The following is a 20,410-nucleotide window of genomic DNA, read 5'->3' as shown; positions in this document are numbered from 1 at the left end:
ATACTTTAAATTCTTAGGTGTTTATGCTGTCAATACCCTCAACTGTGAGTAATGTCCGGATCATCTTAAATATCTTAGCTCTGTACTTTTGCATTACCAATAATATCAGATTTTCAAGATGAAAATTTAAAAAGGTTGACTTGCTTATCCCATTTTCATTCACTAATGTTTCATCACATCACATTTTGGGCCAACTCATCATTGGGAATAAGGTGTTCATTGCAAAGAAGCACATAGTAAGGATAATATGTGGTGTCTGCTCTAGTACCTCATCCACATCTACACCTACTAAGATACTCCACAAGCCACTGTACGGTGCACAGAAGAGGGTACTCTGTACCACTAATAGACATTTCCTTTCCTGTTCCACTTGCAAATACAGCAAGGAAAAATGACTGTCTATATGCCTCTCTATGAGGCCTAATTTCTTGTGTCTTACCTATATGGTCCTTATGCGCAATGTATGTTTGCACCAGTAGAATTGTTGGGCAGTTAGCTTCAAATGCTGATTTTCTAAATTTTCTCAATAGTGTTCCTCGAAAACAACATCAGCTCCCCTCCAGGGACTCCTACCTCAGCTCCTGAATCGCCTCTCCAACACTCACGTATTCTTTGAATCTACTGGTAAGAAATTTAACAGCCTGTCTCTGAATTGCTTTGATGTTTCCCTTTAATCTGACCTGGTACAGATAAACACTTTAGCAGTACTCAAGAAAAGGTCACACATGCCACATATATGCGACCTCCTTTAGAGATGAGCCACACTTTCCGAAATTCACCCAATAAACTGCAGTCGACCATTTGCCTTCCCTGCCAAAGTCCTCACTTACTTGTTCCATTTCACATAACTTTGCAGTGTTATGCTCAAATATTTATAAACGACGTGATTGTGTCAAGCAGGACACTACTAATTCTGTTTTTCCTACACATCAGCATTAATTTACATTTTTATAGATTTAGAGTTAGCTGTCATTCATTGTATCAACTAAAAATTTTGCCTGGTTCTTCTTGTATCCTCCCACAATAACTCACCTTCAACAATACATTGCGCACCACAGCATCATTAGCGAACAACTGCTGCCCACCCCGTCCACCAAATCATTTATGTATACAGAAAACAGCGGCAGTCATATCACATTCCCTGGGGCACTCCTGATGATACCCTGGTCTCTGATTGACACTCGCCATCGAGGAGAACATATTGGATTCTAGAAGTTAATTAGTCTTCAAGCCAGTAATATATCTGTGGACCTATTCCACATGTTCATACCTTCATTAACACCTTGCAATGGAGCACTGTGTCACATGCTGTCCGGAAATCTAGAAATATGGAATCTGCTTGCTGTCATTCTTCCATAGTTTGCAGTATATCACGTGAGAAAAGGGCAAGCTGAGTTTCACGTGAGCGAGGCTTTCTAGAACATTGCTGATTTGTGGACATAAGCTTCTTGGTCTCGAGAAAATTTACTATATTCAAACTGAGAATATGTTTGAGGACTCTGTAGCAAACAAAAGTTGGGGATATAGATCTGTAATTTTCCGTGTCCATTCTTTTACAATTCTTATATATTTCTCATATACGTCTCTTTAACCTGTTGTGCTCAATGAAAACAACCTGACAGTACATTTCCTCCCTTATGAAGTTTGTTGTCAACAGTCAATCACAGTTTAAAGACAAAAATGGTAAAATTAATTAAAAAAATATTAGTTGGGGAAATGATTTACACCATCCATCAATCAGCCTTAGTAACGCACAGAAGAAGGTACTCAGCTATAAAATCTTTGGCCACCTACCATGTAATGTAAACCTCCAAAATGAACTGAAATCGTATCTCTTGACAACTCCTACTCCACAGAGGAATTTCTGAATGTGTAGTAGTATGGTGTGTGTGTGTGTGTGTGTGTGTGTGTGTGTGTGTGTGTAGGATGTACAGCAAGTATCAAGTAACATGCAAATACTTTTTCTACATTATGAAATTACAGACTGATTAAAACCCTTTGAAGTGGCATTCATTCACTAATGGCCCACCTGGGAACCAGAATGACACCAATTCAGATGTCCGAAGTATAACACTTTTACTACAATCAATAGTACTGATGAATCCCTGCCAACGGTATGGAAGTCTCATTTTCAGCAATGCTTTTATTGTTGATTCACTGATGAATCTAGTGACTAGTTTTGCGGTGAATCCCATGAAGCTGTCATGCTAAAGTGGAAAGAGGCTGTAACTTTTTTGGCTATGGGAGTCACTATGGAGAAAGAATGCATTAAGTGAAGCATGATGCAAGAAATGGAATGAGATACAGACAAACTTTCATTCATTAATTCATCCTTTCATATATATTTCTGATTTTACTGGCAATTATTGAGTAAACCTAAATGGCAAACTGTCACAACTATACTTAGATTCATTTCATTATCTATATTCTTTAACAAATTTAGTGTTACGTAATGCAGAGGTCTTTGTGTAGCTTTGGCTCATGCCAACAATGGACACTGAATGAGGTGTTTTAGGCTGAGCAAAGTAGTTGAGTTTCAAGAGTCAAGTAAGCGCACCAGGATAGATCATCTAGACGGTGTGGTCTTTAGGTAAGAGGCAGTATTTCATGAACTGAGTCTCTGTGAGCAATGCAGGAAGGAGTGGGTGAATAGGAAGCTTCTTTTGATACGTGGTTGTAATTTATGTAAAGTATTTTGTGGACAAAAATTTCAAGTGTTACACACTGTGACATTGTAGCTGAACATTTACTATATAATTTATTAGCACTCTATTGCTTTGTTTGCTATGATTCGATAATTAAAAGCTGCTAGCATTCTTGATTGGCACTGTTTATTTGATAGTGTTGAGAATCTTAGCCCACTACTCACTAGAGTGTTTCATACAGCTTAACACCAACAAACACGAATCTACAACCAGAGTCCTGTTTCTGAACAGGAATATTTACAAAAGACACAGGTGGGTGGACAATTACAAACTGTGTGTTCTGAATTCAGGCAGCAGAGGACAATTAAGCCCCTGATGTTTTACATTTGAAGTACAAATGTGGACAGGCACATGTAATCTTTACTAATACACAGGGCATTTGTTGTATAGAACACTGATTCTTGTTACAGTTTGGCTGCAAAATTTAACTGACTAATCCAAACAGGTGTCTGGTCATATTATTTTACAGCTTTATGGACAAAGTGAAAAGGTTCAGCAAATAGCAAGTTATCAACAGTGAGCAGGTTCCACAAAATGAGCATGTCGATTACAGTTTTAAGTGTCTGACATTTTGATAGTGTCCTGCAAAATGATCAATGTTGTCTATAGGAAATTTCACACCACCTCAGTGCTATACTGTGGTAATAAACAGTAAATCTTTGCAACAGAAATCTACCTCCATCATATTATTTCAAAACACAGCATTCTAGTGCAATTAAAACAATTTCTTAGTTGACACTTCACACCTTCATGATTACCTAATCAGCACTTGCGAAATGCTTGTTAAAAATACTACCACTGCCAACATACTACAGCAAGTGTCAGTTTACTTGCAGTTGTTAAGTAGTGCAGTCTACAAGTGTAACCCCTTATAGGCAATGCTGGCACCCTATTTTAACCACTGCCAGCTTCAGGGGGAAAAACTTAATTTTGCCCATATTGGCAGCCAGCCCCCTGTTGTCCTATTGTTAACTGTATCGTGGCCGGCAGCCAATGCATACACAAGTCATGATGCATGGCACATATTTAATTTTCATGTAGACTTTGGAACCTTGTCGGGATTCAGAATGGAGTTACACACACTGGTAATAAAATATTCAACAAACTCGTGTCTAACACAAAGCCAGAAATTGGGACTACCTACCAGTTCAAAAGAAAATTGAAAACATACCTCATTAGTCACTCATTCTACAAATTATTTGAACACCTAGATTCACAGATTTAAAATTTCTATTAGCTACATGGCAAGTAAAAGTGATTGTTATACAATTGTGTGACAAGTAATAATGTCATCGTCAGCATTATCATCTTCAGTTCCATGATTAGTTTGATGCAGCTCTCCATGCTACTCTATCCTCTGCAAGCCTCTTCACCATTTAAAAAATTACTGCACCCTACATACATTCGAACGTGTTAACTGTACTCATAACTTTGTCTCCCTCTACTATATTTACTTCCCCTCAATACTAAACTGAAGAGTCCTCGATGTCTCAGAATGTGCCCTACCCAGCGACCCAATCTTTCAGTCAAAAGTTCTGACTCACTTGAAACTGAAGAACATTACTGAGCTTCTCACCAGTTCTATTCAGTACCTACTCATTTGTTACACTATCTTCCCATCTAATCTTCAGCATTCTTCTATAGCACCACATTCCATAAGCTTCTGTTTTCCTCCTGTCTGAACTGCTTATCATACAAATTGCACTTCCATACAAGGTTACACTCAAACCTACTTAATGTTAACAGATCTCTCTTCTTCAGAAATGCTTTCTTTGCCATTACCAGACAACATTTTATATCCTCTCTACTTTGGCAATCAGTTATTTTGCTGCCCAAATAGCAGAATTCGCCTACTACTTTTAGTGTCTCATTTCCTAACCTAATTCCCTCATTATCGACCGATTTAATTCGACGACATTCCATTGCCTCAGTTTTGCTCTTGCTGATGTTCATCTCATACCCTTCTTTCAAGACAGTACCCATCCCTCTAAACTGACCTTTCAGTGACTGATAAGAAAAAAAAAAAAAAAAAAAAACTGAATCCCACAGTGTTCAATTTTGGGTCCACTCCTATTTCTTCTATGTGTAAACGACCAAGCACTTAAAATTCAGCAAAGAGAATTGGTCGTTTCTGGAGATGATACTGGTGTTATAAAAAATTCCATTTAAAGAGAAAGCCACTGAAGAGAGTGTTAATTATGTTTTTCAAAGAATTATTAAGTGATTCTCTGAAAATGGACTCTCCCTTAATTTTGAGAAAAAACACTATATTCAGTACAAATAAGAGGCATACCAACAACTGAAGTAGAACATGAACAAGAGTCAGTAAATAGGGCAAAATGCTCCAAAGTATTGGGTGTACATATTAGTGAAAACTTGAAACTGAAGAACATTACTGAGCTTCTAAAACAACTAAGTTCACCTACTTTTGCTCTTCCTACAATTGCTCGTCTTAGGAAAAAATAAATCAATATTCTGACATAGTTCGCATATTTTCACTCAACGTCTTACGGAGTAATTTTCTGGGGTAACTCATCTCTTAGAAACAAAATGTTGATTGCACAAAATCGGGCAGTTATTAATATGTGTTGACCCACAGCTGTCATGTAGATACCTCTCCGAGGAGGTAAGCTATTTAATTATACCACAATAAATATAATTGCTAATGATCACAAATAAACCATCACAATTTGAGAAGAATAATGATGTCCATAACTACAGCACCAGAGGAAAAAAACTGATGTTTAGTGTCCATTGTTAAAGTTGTAAGTGACTCAGCAAGGTGGTCAACACAGAGCAACAAACGTTTTTGATCATTTGCCCAATACTATAAAATGCATGACAGGCAACAAAGGAAGTTTTAAATATAACAAAATCATTTCTCCTGGACAACTCCTATTTCATTGATGAATTTCTATTTAGAAAGTGGTACCCTTAGGGGTGAGGCAGAGGGCCCACCACAACTTGTTCTTTAGCCTGGTTGCACAAGATGAGCTAAAAAATTATAGTTCAATTAACACCAATCACACATACATACCCTGGAAACTGACTCACTCAACAGGTTGGTTGGTTTGTGGGATTAAAGGGACCAGACTGCTATGGTCATCGGTCCCTTTTTCCAAGTACTAAAAACACCCACAGAGAATAAAAACGATGAACAGAATAGAGCACAGACGACACAGAACAAGAGAAACTGAGACAAAGACCAGACAAAACGAACTAAAATCACACAGAGTGTGACGGTGGTTGGCCGACCATAGAAATAAAAAAGGAAAAGCCAACCACTTAAAACACACTAAAAAATCAGTTTAAAGCCAGAGGCAAGAATCAACACAAAACAATAAAATAAAACAGAAACACTCAGATTAAAGAATAAAAACCCCCTGCCCTAATAAAACGTAAAACTAAGGCAGCCATAACAGGGTCATCAGATAAAATGGCAGGGAGCGTATCAGGCAGCGCAAATGTCTGCCTGACCACAGCTAAAAGGGGGCAGGCCAACAAAATGTGGGCCACTGTCAAAGCCGCCCCGCAGCGACATACAGGAGGGTCCTCTCGGCGCAGTACGTAACTGTGTGTCAGCTGGGAGTGGGCAATGCGGAGCCGACAAAAGACGACTGAGTCCCTGCGGTTGGCTCACATGGATGACCGCCACACAGTCGTCGTCTCCTTAATGGCACGGAGTTTATTGGGCGTGATCCGATCGCGCCATTCAGCGTCCCAAAGCGCCAAAACATTTCGGCGGAGGACTGCCCGCAAATCAGCCTCTGGGAGGCCAACATTCAGAGACGGTTCTCTCGTGGCCTCTTTCGCCAGGCGGTCAACATGTTCATTGCCCGGGATACCGACATGACCGGGGATCCACACAAAGACCACACAGCGGCCGCAACGCGCAAGAGGATGCAGGGACTCATGGATAGCCATCACCAGACGAGAACGAGGAAAACACTGGTCGAGAGCTCGTAAACCGCTCAGGGAATCGCTACAGATAACGAAGGACTCACCTGAGCAGGAGCGGATATACTCTAGTGCTCGAAATATGGCGACCAGCTCAGCAGTGTAAACGCTGCAGCCAGCCGCCAAGGACCGTTGTTCGGAATGGTCCCCTAGAGTTAGCGCATACCCGACACGACCAGCAACCATCGAACCGTCGGTGTAAACAATTCCAGAGCCCGGATACATGGCCAGGATGGAATAAAAGCGGCGGCGGAAGGTCTCTGGAGGGACCGAGTCCTTCGAGCCCTGTGCCAAGTCGAGCTGAAGGCAAGGGCGAGGAACACACCACGGGGGTGTACGCAGAGGTGCCCGGAAAGGAGGTGGAACAGGGAAAAACCCAAGCCCGCAGAGAAGCTCCTTGACGCGTACGGCGATCGGACAACCCGACCGGGGCCGACGGTCTGGCAGACGGACGACTGACTGCAGGAACAGGACACGGCAATTTGGATGCCCGGGCAAGCTAAAAATATGGGCAGCATAAGCAGCCAGTAATTGTTGGCGTCGTAACCGCAGTGGAGGGACAACTGCCTCAACAAGGATGCTGTCCACAGGGCTGGTGCGGAAGGCACCAGTGGCAAGTCGGATCCCGCTGTGTAGTATTGGGTCCAGCACCCGCAACGCAGAGGGGGATGCTGAGCCATAAAGCCAGGCTCCCATAATCCAGGCGGGACTGGATTAACGCCTGGTAGAGCCGCAACAGGGTAGATCGGTCGGCGCCCCAGCGGGTGTGGCTCAAGCATCTCAGAGCGTTTAGATGCCGCCAACACACCTGTTTAAGCTGCCGGATATGAGGCAGCCAAGTCAACCGGGCATCGAAAACCACCCCCAAAAACCTGTGTGATTCCACCACTGAAAGAAGTTCGCCAGCAAGATAAAGCCGCGGCTCCGGGTGGACAGTGCGTCGCTGGCAGAAATGCATAACGCAAGACTGCGCCTTGCGGATAGCACCCTGTAGCTGACGTTCAACAACTGCAATGCCAGGAGAGCTGTAATAAAGGCAGAAGTCGTCAGCATACAGGGAAGCAGAGACAGAATTTCCCACGGCCGCAGCGAGCCCGTTAATGGCTATTAAAAACAGGCAGACACTTAAAACAGAACCCTGTGGCACACCGTTCTCCTGGATGTGGGTGGAACTATATGAGGCTGCGACTTGCACACGGAAGGTACGATATGACAGAAAATTTCTGATAAAGATCGGCAGAGGGCCCCGAAGACCCCATCCATGAAGCGTAGAAAGGATGTGATGACGCCATGCCGTATCGTACACCTTCCGCATGTCAAAAAAGACAGCGACCAGGTGCTGACGGCGGGCAAAGGCAGTACAGATGGCCGACTCCAGGCTCACCAGATTGTCGGCGACGGAGCGGCCTTTACGGAACCCACCCTGAGACGGAGCCAGAAGGCCCCGAGACTCCAGTACCCAAGTCAAGCGCCGGCTCACCATCCGTTCGAGAAGCTTGCAAAGAACGTTGGTGAGGCTAATGGGGTGCAAGCTGTCCACCTCCAAAGGGTTCTTGCCTGGTTTCAGAATGGGGATAACGATACTTGCCCGCCATTGCGACGGAAACTCACCCTCGACCCAAATACGGTTGTAAAGGTCGAGGAGCCGTCACTGGCAGTCCACTGAAAGGTGTTTCAGCATCTGGCAGTGGATGCTATCTGGTCCAGGAGCGGTATCAGGACAAGCGGCAAGGGCACTGCGGAATTCCCACTCACTGAATGGAACATTGTACGATTCTGGATGGTGGGTGCGAAACGAAAGGCTCCGACGTTCCATCCGCTCCTTAATGGAGCGGAAGGCCAGGGGGTAATTCGCAGAAGCGGAACTCATAGCAAAATGCTCTGCCAAGCGGCTTGCAATGACGTCGGAGTCTGTACAAACTGCTCCATTCAGTGAGAGCGCAGGGACGCTGGCAGGGGTCCTATAGCCGTAGACGCGTCGAATCTTCGCCCAGACCTGCGATGGAGCGACATGGAGGCCAATGGTGGACACATACCGCTCCCAGCACTCCTTCTTGCCTTGGCGGATAAGGAGGCGGGCCCGCGCACGCAGCCGTTTGAAGGCAATAAGGTGGTCGATGGAGGGATGTCGCTTGTGACGCTGGAGCGCCCGCCAGAGATCTTTAATCGCTTCAGCGATCTCAGGCGACCACCAAGGCACAGCCCTCCGCCGAGGGGACCCAGAAGAACGGGGAATGGCAGATTCGGCGGCAGTAATGATGCCGGTGGTGACCGATTGAACCACCGCATCAATGTCATCACGAGAGAGGCTCAATAGCGGCAGTGGAGGAAAACAAGTCCCAGTCAGCCTTATTCACAGCCCATCTGCTGGGACGCCCAGAAGAGTGGCGCCGTGGCAGTGACAGAAAGATTGGAAAATGGTCACTACCACACAGGTCGTCATGCACACCCCATTGGACAGACGGTAAGAGGCTAGGGCTACAGATTGAAAGGTCAATGGCGGAGTATGTGCCATGTGCCACACTGAAGTGTGTGAAGGCACCATCATTCAAAATCGAGAGATCGAGCTGCGACAATAAATGCTCAACGGTGGCGCCTCGACCTGTTGCCACTGACCCACCCCACAGAGGGTTATGAGCGTTAAAGTCGCCCAGTAACAAGAAAGGTGGCGGCAATTGGGCTATCAGCACAGCCAGGACATGCTGCGCGACATCACCCACCGGTGGAAGGTAAAGACTGCAGACGGTAATAGCCTGCGGCGTCCACACCCTAACAGCGACAGCCTCTAAAGCTGTTTGTAGAGGGACAAACTCGCTGCGAAGAGAGTTAAGGACACAGATGCAGACGCCACCAGACACCCTTTCATAAGCTGCTCGGTTCTTATAATAACCCCGATAGCCACAGAGGGCGGGGATTCGCGTTGTTCGAAACCAAGTTTCCTGCAGAGCAATGCAGAGGAAAGGGTGAAGGCTGATAAGTTGGCGGAGCTCAGCTAGATGGTGGAAGAAACTGCTACAGTTCCACTGGAGGATGGTTTTGTCCACGGCTGAGAAAGGCGTGATGGAACTGGGAAGGCAGATTACGCCACTGGGTCACCTGCTGCCTCTGATTAAGCACCTGCGCTAGTGCTATTCATGGCGTCTGAGGGACCGGCGAGATCGAGGTCCTCAGTGGACGCCAGAATCTCCACCTCGTCCTCAGACGCAGAGCTGGAAGGTTGCGGAGGGGTGGCTGCCACCGCGAGTTCCTTGGGCTTAGAGCTCTTCTTCTTTGGTTTCTCACGCTGCTCCTTGGGTTTAACTGGCTGGGAGGGCTTCACCAATTCAGTCTCCGGGACTGAGGAGGATCGTGAAGCCCTTCGACCAGCTGATTGTGGGCACTTACGCCACTGTCGGTCGTCAGCCTTCCCGCTGGTGGAAACCTGGGAAGGGAGGGACCCAAGGGACCCCTTGCGAGCATGAGAAGCCGAAAAAGTTGGACACTTCTCCGGCTTAGAAGCGGGGACCGACGTCCTCGATGGGGGGAATGGTGTTGCTCCTGAGGTAGGTGGCACTGGAGCAACCCGGTGGGTAGAGCCCCCCACTGGCAAGGGGGCAGGAGGAGTTGTACCACTCGTCGATCCGGCCGGAAGTCGCGAAACTGATGGGGCGAGCACAGGTGTTGTAGCAGCGGCGTAGGAAGATGTCATTCTCACTGGATGTAATCGGTCGTATTTCCTTTTGGACTCAGTATAAGTCAGTCGGTCCAGGGTCTTATATTCCATGATTCTGCACTCTTTCTGGAATATTCTGCAGTCTGGCGAGCAAGGTGAATGGTGCTCCCCGCAGTTGACGCAGATGGGAGGCGGGGCACATGGAGTATCGGGATGAGATGGGCGCCCGCAATCTCGACATGTGAGGCTGGAAGTGCAGCGGGAAGACATATGGCCGAATTTCCAGCACTTGAAGCACCGCATCGGTAGACCATCACCTTGACCTTTTCCAGTAACGTATCACCCTCGAAGGCCAAGATGAAGGCACCGGTAGCAACCTGATTGTCCCTCGGACCCCGATGAACGCGCCGGACGAAATGAATACCTCTACGTTCTAAGTTGGCGCGCAGCTCGTCATCAGACTGCAAAAGGAGGTCCCTATGGAAAATAACACCTTGGACCATATTTAAACTCTTATGTGGTGTAATAGTAACGTTAACATCCCCCAACTTGTCACAAGCAAGGAACCTGCGTGACTGGGTGGAGGATGCCGTTTGTATCAGTACTGACCCAGAGCGCATTTTAGACAAGCCCTCCACCTCCCCAAACTTGTCCTCTAAATGCTCGACGAAGAACTGAGGCTTTGTGGAGAGAAAAGACTCCCCATCAGCTCTCGTGCAAACTAAGAATCGGGGCGAACAACTGTTACCTCCATCCTGAGACTTACGCGCTTCCCACGGCATGGCCAGGGAAAGGAACGTTTTCGGATCATACTTCTGAGCATTAAATTGAGCCCGAGAACGCTTAGAGACTGCTGGCGGCTGGCCACCAGCGAGAGATGATGTACCACGCTTCATTGCGGGTCATCCGCCCTGATGCCACCTACTCCGACCAAGGGCCCTCCCCACGGGCGCCACCCAGCCACAGCAAAGGCCACCTGGCAGGATGGCCGTTGCCGAGAGTCTCGATACCCCAGGAGGATAGGCATCTACTCCTTGGCATACGTGGGGAGTTAATGGCGCAGGCATCAGTAGAGCGATCCCTGTGTTGTCAGGGGGCTACAACCAACAGGGTACATGGCGGCCCCACCACAACGGACTGGCTACCGTGCTGGATCTTAGGTGCAAAAATGTCCAAGGTCGTCGTCGCAGTTAAAAGAAACACTGCAGAGTGCAGCGTGGTAATCGCACCCAGGGACGTATCCTCGCCCAAGAGATCGAAAACGAGCGGGACACCATTGCAACGACAAGAAAGCCGACTACAGGTCTAATTGCACGACGGATACAGTGCACCATGTAAGGCGCCCTTCCCCAATTGGTTCGCTCTTCGGAATAATTTAGAAAGATGGAGGTCAAACCCGAGAGGGGACCATCACAGAAGGCCAAAACATGTGAGACTCCTTTTAGTCGCCTCTTACGACAGGCAAGAATACCGCGGGCCTATTCTAACCCCCGAACCCGCAGGGGGCGACTCACTCAATCAATATAATTTCGATAAAATAACTGTGTCTGACATGTTGTTGTTGTTGTTGTGGTCTTCAGTCCTGAGACTGGTTTGATGCAGCTCTCCATGCTACTCTATCCTGTGCAAGTTGCTTCATCTCCCAGTACATACTGCAGTCTACATCCTTCTGAATCTGCTTAGTGTATTCATCTCTTGGTCTCCCTCTACGATTTTTACCCTCAACGCAGCCCTACAATACTAAACTGGTGAGCACTTGATGCCTCAAAACATGTCCTACCAACCGATCCCTTCTTCTAGTCAAGTTGTGCCACAAACTCCGCTTCTCTCCAATTCTATTCAATACCTCCTCATTAGTTAAGTGATCTACCCATCCAATCTTCAGCATTCTTCTGTAGCACCACATTTTGAAAGCTTCTATTCTCTTCTTGTCCAAACTATTTATCATCCATATTTCACTTCCATACATGGCTACACTCCATACAAATACTTTCAGAAACTACTTCCTGACACTTAATCTATACTAGATGTTAACAAATTTCTCTTCTTCAGAAACGCTTTCCTTGCCATTGCCAGTCTACATTTTATATCCTCTCTATTTCGACCATCATCAGTTATTTTGCTCCCCAAATAGCAAAACTCCTTTACTAATTTAAGTGTCTCATTTCCTAATCTATTTCCCTCAGCATCACACGACTTAATTCGACTACATTCCACCCTGACAGAGCCTCGCTTGCTTGGGTAAGCCTAATACAACCGGGGGGCGGCAGGTTCCCCAGAGGTCGCCCGCTGGCAACTGTTCTACCTCAACAGCCATGTGTCTCCTCGGCACGCAGCACACCTTGAGATTGAGGTGTTGTTTCGCGACCCAGGCAGTTAAGCCAAGATCCCCGTGCTCTGTACCATACATCGTTCCACTGTCGCGCCTTACGGTGGTTGTTGAAGCACGGTCAGAGCTTACGGTATTGAGGACTTGTGGCGCTTCCCAGTCCCCAGCTCAGGCCCCCCGGGGTCGCCAAGCCCGTACCCAGCAACGTAATGCTGAGCCCCCTGAGGGGTTTAATCTACAGTTCATAACCAACAGATGGTGGTCAGAGTCCACATCTGCCCCTGGAAATGTCTTACAATTTAAAACCTGGTTCCTAAATCTTTGTCTTACCATTATATAATCTATCTGATACCTTCTAGTATCTCCAGGCTTCTTCCATGTATACAACCTTCTTTTATGATTCTTGAACCAAGTGTTAGCTACGATTAAGTTATGAGCTATGCAAAATTCTACCAGGCGGCTTCCTCTTTCATTTCTTGTCCCAAATCCATATTCACCTACTACGTTTCCTTCTCTTTCTTTTCCTACTATTGAATTCCAGTCACCCATGACCATTAAATTTGCGTATCCTTCACTATCTGAATAATTTCTTTTATCTCATCATACATTTCATCAATTTCTTCGTCATCTGCAGAGCTAGTTGGCATATAAACTTTTACTACTTTAATAGGCATGGGCTTCGTGTCTATCTTGGCCACAATTATGCATTCACTATGCTGTTTGTAGTAGCTTACCCGCCCTCCTATTTTTTTTTATGCATTATTAAACCTACTCCCGCATTACCCATGTTTGATTTTGTATTTATAACCCTGTGTCTGACATAAGTACAATGTAATCTGCAAACCTAAGTTGTCCAAATTTTACTTTGCTTCATTTACTACTTGCTCAATGTACAAATTGATTAACTGGGATAGACTAAACCCTGTCTCACATCCCTTCTGAGCCACTGCTTTCACACCAACCAATATTTATAACTACTGGAACCCCGTACAAGTTATGTATAACCTTTTGCTCCTTGTATTTTGTGCCAGCTACCCTCAGAATTCCAAAGAGTGTATTCCAGTCAACATTGCAAAAGCTTTGTCTGAGTCTATCAATACTATGAACATAGGTTTGCCTTTCCTTCACCTGACTTCTAAGATATGTTGTAGAGTCCTCCCGTGTTCCCACATTTCTCTGGAACCCAAACAAATCTTCCCGGAGGTCAGCTTTAACCAAATTTTCCAATTTTCTGAAAATAATTCACATCAGCATTTTGCAGTCATGATTGCTAATTCAATAATATTCACACCTGACAGCACCTGCATCCTTTGGAATTGGAATTATTACATTCTTCCAGCAGGTATTTGTCACACACATCTTGCACACCAGGCAGAACAGTTTTGTCATGGCTAGCTCTCTCAAGGGTGTCAGTAGTTCTGAGGGAATGTCATCTACCCCAGGGGCCTTGTTTCCACTTGGGCCTTTCTGTGCTATCAAAATACCTCACAGTATCACATATATCTCATCTCATTTCCTTTCTCTTCCGTTTCTATAATACAGCCTTCACATTCATTCCCCTTGTACAGCTCCTGATATACCCCTTCCAACTTTCCCTTCTTTGCTTAGTACTGGTTTTCCATCCTAGTTCTTGATATTCATACAGTTGCTTCTCTTTTCTCAAAAGGTCTCTCTGATTTTCCTATGGGTGGTATTAATCTTTCCCCCAATTATACATGCTTCTATAGCATTACTTTTGTCCTTTATGCATATTCTGCTTAGCCATTTTGCACTTCCTGTCATCATCATTTTTTAGCTCTGCATTTACTTTTGCCTGCTTCATTTGCTGCAATTTTATATATTCCTGTGTTCTGAGGATTTATACTAGGCTTCGTTTTACAACCTTTTTGAGCTGCCTTCACTATTTCATCTCTCAAAGCTACCCATTCATTTTATTTTTTATTTCTTTTCCTGTTTCAGTCAATCATTGCCTAACGCTCACTTTGAAACTCTCAACAATGTCTGGTTCTTTCAACTTATCAAGGTCCCATCTCCTTAATTTCCTACCATTTTGCAATTTATTCAGTTTTAATCTGCAGTTCATAATCAACAAATTACGGTCAGAATCCATATCTGCCACTGGAAATTTCTTGCAGTTTAAAATCTGGTTCTGAAATCTCTTACTACTGTATAATCAGTGCCTACAGCTCTCCTTCACTTACATTTACACAACCTTCCTATACGATTTTTATAGGTGGGTTTTTTTCCCCATGGGGCATAAAAACAACTGATAACATAAGCACCAATGTCATAACCTTAGAACACTAATAAGAAAAAGAGATTAAAAGCGACTATATGTTAAGGCCAATTGACAGAAGGAAAGAGCTAAAAGCAAGGACTTCCTCTTGGAGAAAGACTACAAAGTACGCCTTAGAGACAGCAGAGGTCCCAAACCAAACACTGAATGTCCTTCACCATATTGCTATGATGGTAAAGTAAAATTCAATCGACAGCCCGCACATCATTCACTAAAACAGCCTTCAACTCAAATGGCATTCACTAGTACGTAAGTAGTTAAAAAAAAGGGCGGGGGGGGGGGGGGGGGGGGGGGCATTCTGTCAGGAAATGATAATGAGCGCAAAGTGCTGGGGGATCACCACTTAACACATAGTGATAGCTAACAAGCCAGTGCCCAATACGCAACATAGCTAAAATGATCTCCTCATGGTAAGAGGACAGAGAGGCGGTCGGCCAAACCAGTGGGAGATGTTTAATTTCCCAGAGCTTGTCCCTTGAAGTGAAGACCAGAGGTGATGCCAAAGTGACGCCACCTGCCGACAGATGGAAACATGGAGATTATCTGAAGGAAGGAAGAGCTAGCAGACCATTGTAGGAGGACTGCAGCCCTGGCAGCAGTGTCAGCAGTCTCGTTTCCCATCGGACTGATGTGACCCAAGACCCACATGAACATCACAGTGGCCCCCTCAACAGTGAGCAAGCAAAAGCTTTCTTGGATCTGTTGCACTAAGGGATAGACATGTACAGCACACAGAGGATCTGAAGGGCACAGAGAATCAGAGCACATGATAAAATTAAAAAGCCTATGTACTGAATGGCCTGATAGAGGGTGAAGAGCTCTGCTGTAAATATTGAGCAGTGTTCTGGAAGCCAATATCGAAAATGGTTGGTGCCAATGGTGATGGCACACCCAACACCACAATCCCTCTTAAGGCCATCAGTGCAAATGAAGATTCTGTCGCTAAGTTGCTTGCGAAGGTCAAAAAATTTACGGTGATAGATTGAATCCGGAGTAGTTTCTGTGGGAAGTGAATGAACTCCAAGATGAACACAGGCCAGTGCATGAAGCCACACAGGCCAGTGCATGAAGCCAAGGCAGTGAAGGGTTCATAACAATTGGGAACGTGGCAGGGAGTGTGAAGTTAAGCTCCTGGAGCAGTAACCGAAAGTGAACTCTTTGAGGTAACAGAGAAGGATGCACCCCATAGTGGCAGACAAGGAAGTCATTCAAAAAGAGGGCATAGAATGAGTGGCTGGGCATGGCAGACAAACTGCAAGCTTATCTGCTGAGGAGAACTTCACACTGATGTAACACTGATATGAAACTTCCTGGCAGATTAAAACTGTGTGCCCGACCGAGACTCGAACTCGGGACCTTTGCCTTTTGCGGGCAAGTGCTCTACCATCTGAGCTACCGAAGCACGACTCATGCCCGGTACTCACAGCTTTACTTCTGCCAGTATCTCATCTCCGAGAGGTTTCCCGAAATTCTGTGAGCGGTGCTTCGGGAATCCTCAGGAACCAAAGTGCAGAGATCATCCAGGGTGATCCTCCTATCTTAGTGCATGCTTTGCTCAACCTTAAACACTGTCTCCTCAGAAATTGACGGTCTCCCACTCCTTTGATCGTCGTGAATTTTGGTCCGACTAGCTGCAAACTCTCTACACCACTTACGAACATTTTTGACATCCATGCACGACTCACCATACACTTCCGTCAATTGGTGATGGATTTCAATCGGCATAGTACCTTTTGCATTCAAAAACTTAATAACTGTGTGCAATTCGCACTTGGCAGTAACATCCAACTGACGCTCCATTCTCAATGGCTGCCAAGCCAAGACTGAGCACCTCAGCACGGCATGCACACGTTTACACACAGCACGTGAAGCACTCTTCATAACAGTGTGACCAACTGCCATACAAACAGAGTTCTGTACTTATAAAAAAATAAGAAATTTTACTTTTGGGATTACCCTCATATATCGTTGACGCACACACAAGCCATCCCACCTCAGCGAGGTTCGTGGTACATGGGGAGACTCAGTACTCATACATGTAAAAATATTTTCTTTGAGAAATAATACTGGCCCTAGGTGCTGGAGTTCGCAATTGTGTGCGTGAGGTGTGCTTGCTTGTGTGAATGAATGGTGTGTGTTTCTCTTTTCCCGACAAAGACTTTGGCTGAAAAGCTTATGGGTAAGAGTCTTAATTGTGCCTGTCTGCAACTTAGTGTGTTATCTTTACGATAAGTATCAATCTATCTTTTCCTATAATGTTAATATTTTCATTCAGAAATACCATTGTATACAAGTAAATACTAAGCTAATAACAGTACATAAACAGTAGATACACAGGGTGAGTCACTAACTATTGCCACCAAGAATAACTCCGAAAGTATGATAGGAGGTGAAAAGTTTGTGGGACAAAAGTTGCATGGGACAACGGTGGCCATAATATGACATTGGCTTTTTGTTGCTAGGTGAGGTCGCTTCAGAGATATGAAGGTCAACTTTGTTTTTTTAAATGGGATGCTATAGTTTGGTACTTATTTTCTGATAGCGGCTATCAAGACAAATCCAATGATGTAACACTAAGGTCTTGGAAGGTCAACGAAGGTCACAAAGGTGGCATGAACGTCCATCTACAGAAGGTGTTCGAAGCGATACCCATTGGTATCTATGCAGTGCTGCAATCTTCTTATCGTGGATTGAGTGGTATTCCTTATCGCATTGGCACTTATCGAAGCACATGCCCTGACAATTCTCTCTCGCTTATCTCCAGGTGTAGTTGGAACATCTTTATGTCTTTTACGAATCCCCACAACAAAAAATCTAGAGGCATCGAGTCTGATGAACGAGCTGGCCATGACACATCTCCTCCACGTCCAATCCGATGATTTGGGAATTGTCTCTGCAACTCAGTTCTAGCCATCAGCGAAAAATGTGCCAGACACCCATTGTGTTGATACCACATTCTGTTCCTTGTTCCTAAAGGTATTTCTTCCAATAACAGACCTAATGTTTCTTGCAGGAATGTGGTGTACTTCCTACCATTAAGATTTCCTTCAATGAAATAGGGGCCTCAAATTCTGTTCTCCAGAATCCGACACCTTATATTCACCGACTACGGTTTTTGGTGTTCAACTTGCCACAACCAACATGGATATTCAGTTGCCCAATAATGCATGTTACGCAAATTAACATTTCCATGGTTCGTGAATGTAGCCTCATCAGTAAATACAATCAAATTAATAAATGTGTCATCCCTCTGAATCTGAATTTGAGCCCATCGGCAGAACTCAATGCAACACATACAATCATTACTAGTTAATTCTTGGTGGACACTGATATGGTAAGGATGATATTTATGGTGATTCAGAACACGAACAACACTACTCTGGCTCATGCCAGATTCCCTTGCAATTTGACGCGAACTAATACAAGGACCTCGAATCACAGTGGCAAGAGTACCAATTTCCGTTTCCTCATTAGTAACTTTCCTTTGCCGGATATGTTTCTGATGTGTTAAAGATCCAGTTGTTCTCAACTTATCGCACACATATTTAAATGTACAAAGTGTAGGGTGAGAATGTTGAAAATATCTTTCAGCGTTTAAGTCTCTACCTCTCATTACATTTCACTGGCATTCTCCGTAAATGAGAAACATATTGACTTGGTCTCAAAGGAGTACATCATTCACATTTGCTTGATTCGACAATACTAGTCTTACCATTCCTATTAGTGTCTTATTGCAGAACTGTCAAACGGTGTTTACATGTCAATGGCACGTTAGATGGATACGCCATATTCGGCAAATATTTACTATTTGCACAATATATGAGAGAGAATTGTCAGAGCATGTGCTTCGATAAGTGCCGAAGTGATTAGGAATACCACTCAATCCATAAGAAGATTGCAGCACTGCATTGATACCAATGGCCATCACTTTGAACACCTCTTCTGTAATGGACGTTCATGCCACCTTCTCAACCTTTGCTGACCTTCAGAGACCTTACTGTTACTCATCATTGGATTTGTCTCGACAGCTGCAATCATAAAATAATTTACGTGAAAGAACTTGCTCCACTTCTAGCAGTAATTTATCATAGATCTCTTGAGCAACGAAAGGCATCTAACGACTGGAAAAAAGCGCAGGTCATTCCCGTTTTTAAGAAAAGTCGTAAGATCCACACAATTAGAGAACTATATCGTTGACATCAATCTAACACACAAATATGGAACACATTTTATGCTCAAGACCTATGACGTTTTTGGAAAATGAACATATCCTCCATAAAAAACAACATGGATTCCAGAAACAGAGATTAAGCGAAACTCAGCTCGTTCTGTTCCTCCACGAGATCCACAGCACAGTGGACAATGACGCTGAGGTTGATGCCTTCCTCGATTTGAGTAAGGTATTTGACCCTGTCCTGCATTGCTGTTTAGTGAAAAGAATACAAGCTTACAGAGTATAGAGTATTAGAGCAGACTTGCAATTGGATTCAAGACTTTCTTGCAGGTAGGACTTAACACGGTATATAAATCATATAGTAGAAAGCTTTGGATGCTCTTTAAGGCTATTCGCAGATGATGCAGTTGTCTATACCAAAGTAGCAACGCCAGAAGATAATAAAAATTTGCAGAACAACCTGCAGAGAATTGTTGAATGGTGCAGGCTCTGGTAGATGACCCTGAACGTGAATAAATATAACATCGTGTGCATTCATACGAAAAGAAATCCACAACTGTACAGCTCCACTATTGACGACGAACACCTGGAGACAGCGTCTGCTGTAAAATATCTATGTGTAACTATCAACAACGACTGTAAGTGGAACGACCACATAAAACAGATAACGCGACAAGCACACACCAGACTCAGATTCATCGGAAGAATCTTAAGGAGATGTAGCTCATCCACAAAAGAAGTGGCTGATAAAGTGCTTGTTCACCCGATTCTCGAGTATTTTTCATCTATCTGGGATCCCCATCAGGTAGGACTGATAGAGGACAAAGAGAAGATCCAACGAAGAGTGGTGCATTTCTTCAACGGAATCGTTTAGTTGGGGAGAGAGCTTTACAGAGATGCTAAACAAACTCCACTGGCAGATGTTACAAGAGAGGTGTTGTACATCACGGAGAGATTTACTATTAAAATTGCAGGACAGTACTTTTCAGGAGGAGTTGGACACCATGTTACTTCCCCCACATACATCTCGCATATTGACCACGAGGAGAAAATTCCAGAAATTAGAGCCAATACAAAGGCTGACCAACAATAATTCTTTCCACACACTAATTGCGAGTGGAACAGGGTTGGCGGGATCAGAAAGTGGTACCGAAAGTACCCTCCGCCACACCCCATTAGGTGGCTTATGAAGTATGATGTAGATGATAGAGAGGCAGCATAATTCCTACTCCTGCCAATAAAACCACGAAACAATAGTCCTAGCTTTCGGGAACTATACTATTCTTCTTTAGGTGGG

At 44.6% G+C, this 20,410-nt stretch overlaps 1 protein-coding gene across 1 annotated transcript in view; it reads right to left on the bottom strand.

Moving 5' to 3' along the window:
• LOC124760523 (protein PBDC1) overlaps positions 1-20,410 on the bottom strand; it is a 71,809-nt gene that overhangs the window by 36,715 nt on the left and 14,684 nt on the right. The window lies entirely within an intron of this gene.

This window comes from Schistocerca piceifrons, chromosome 1 (genome assembly GCF_021461385.2).
Source record: "Schistocerca piceifrons isolate TAMUIC-IGC-003096 chromosome 1, iqSchPice1.1, whole genome shotgun sequence".
NCBI classification, from domain to species: Eukaryota; Metazoa; Arthropoda; class Insecta; order Orthoptera; family Acrididae; genus Schistocerca; species Schistocerca piceifrons.
This window is presented reverse-complemented; position numbering and strand designations above follow the sequence as displayed.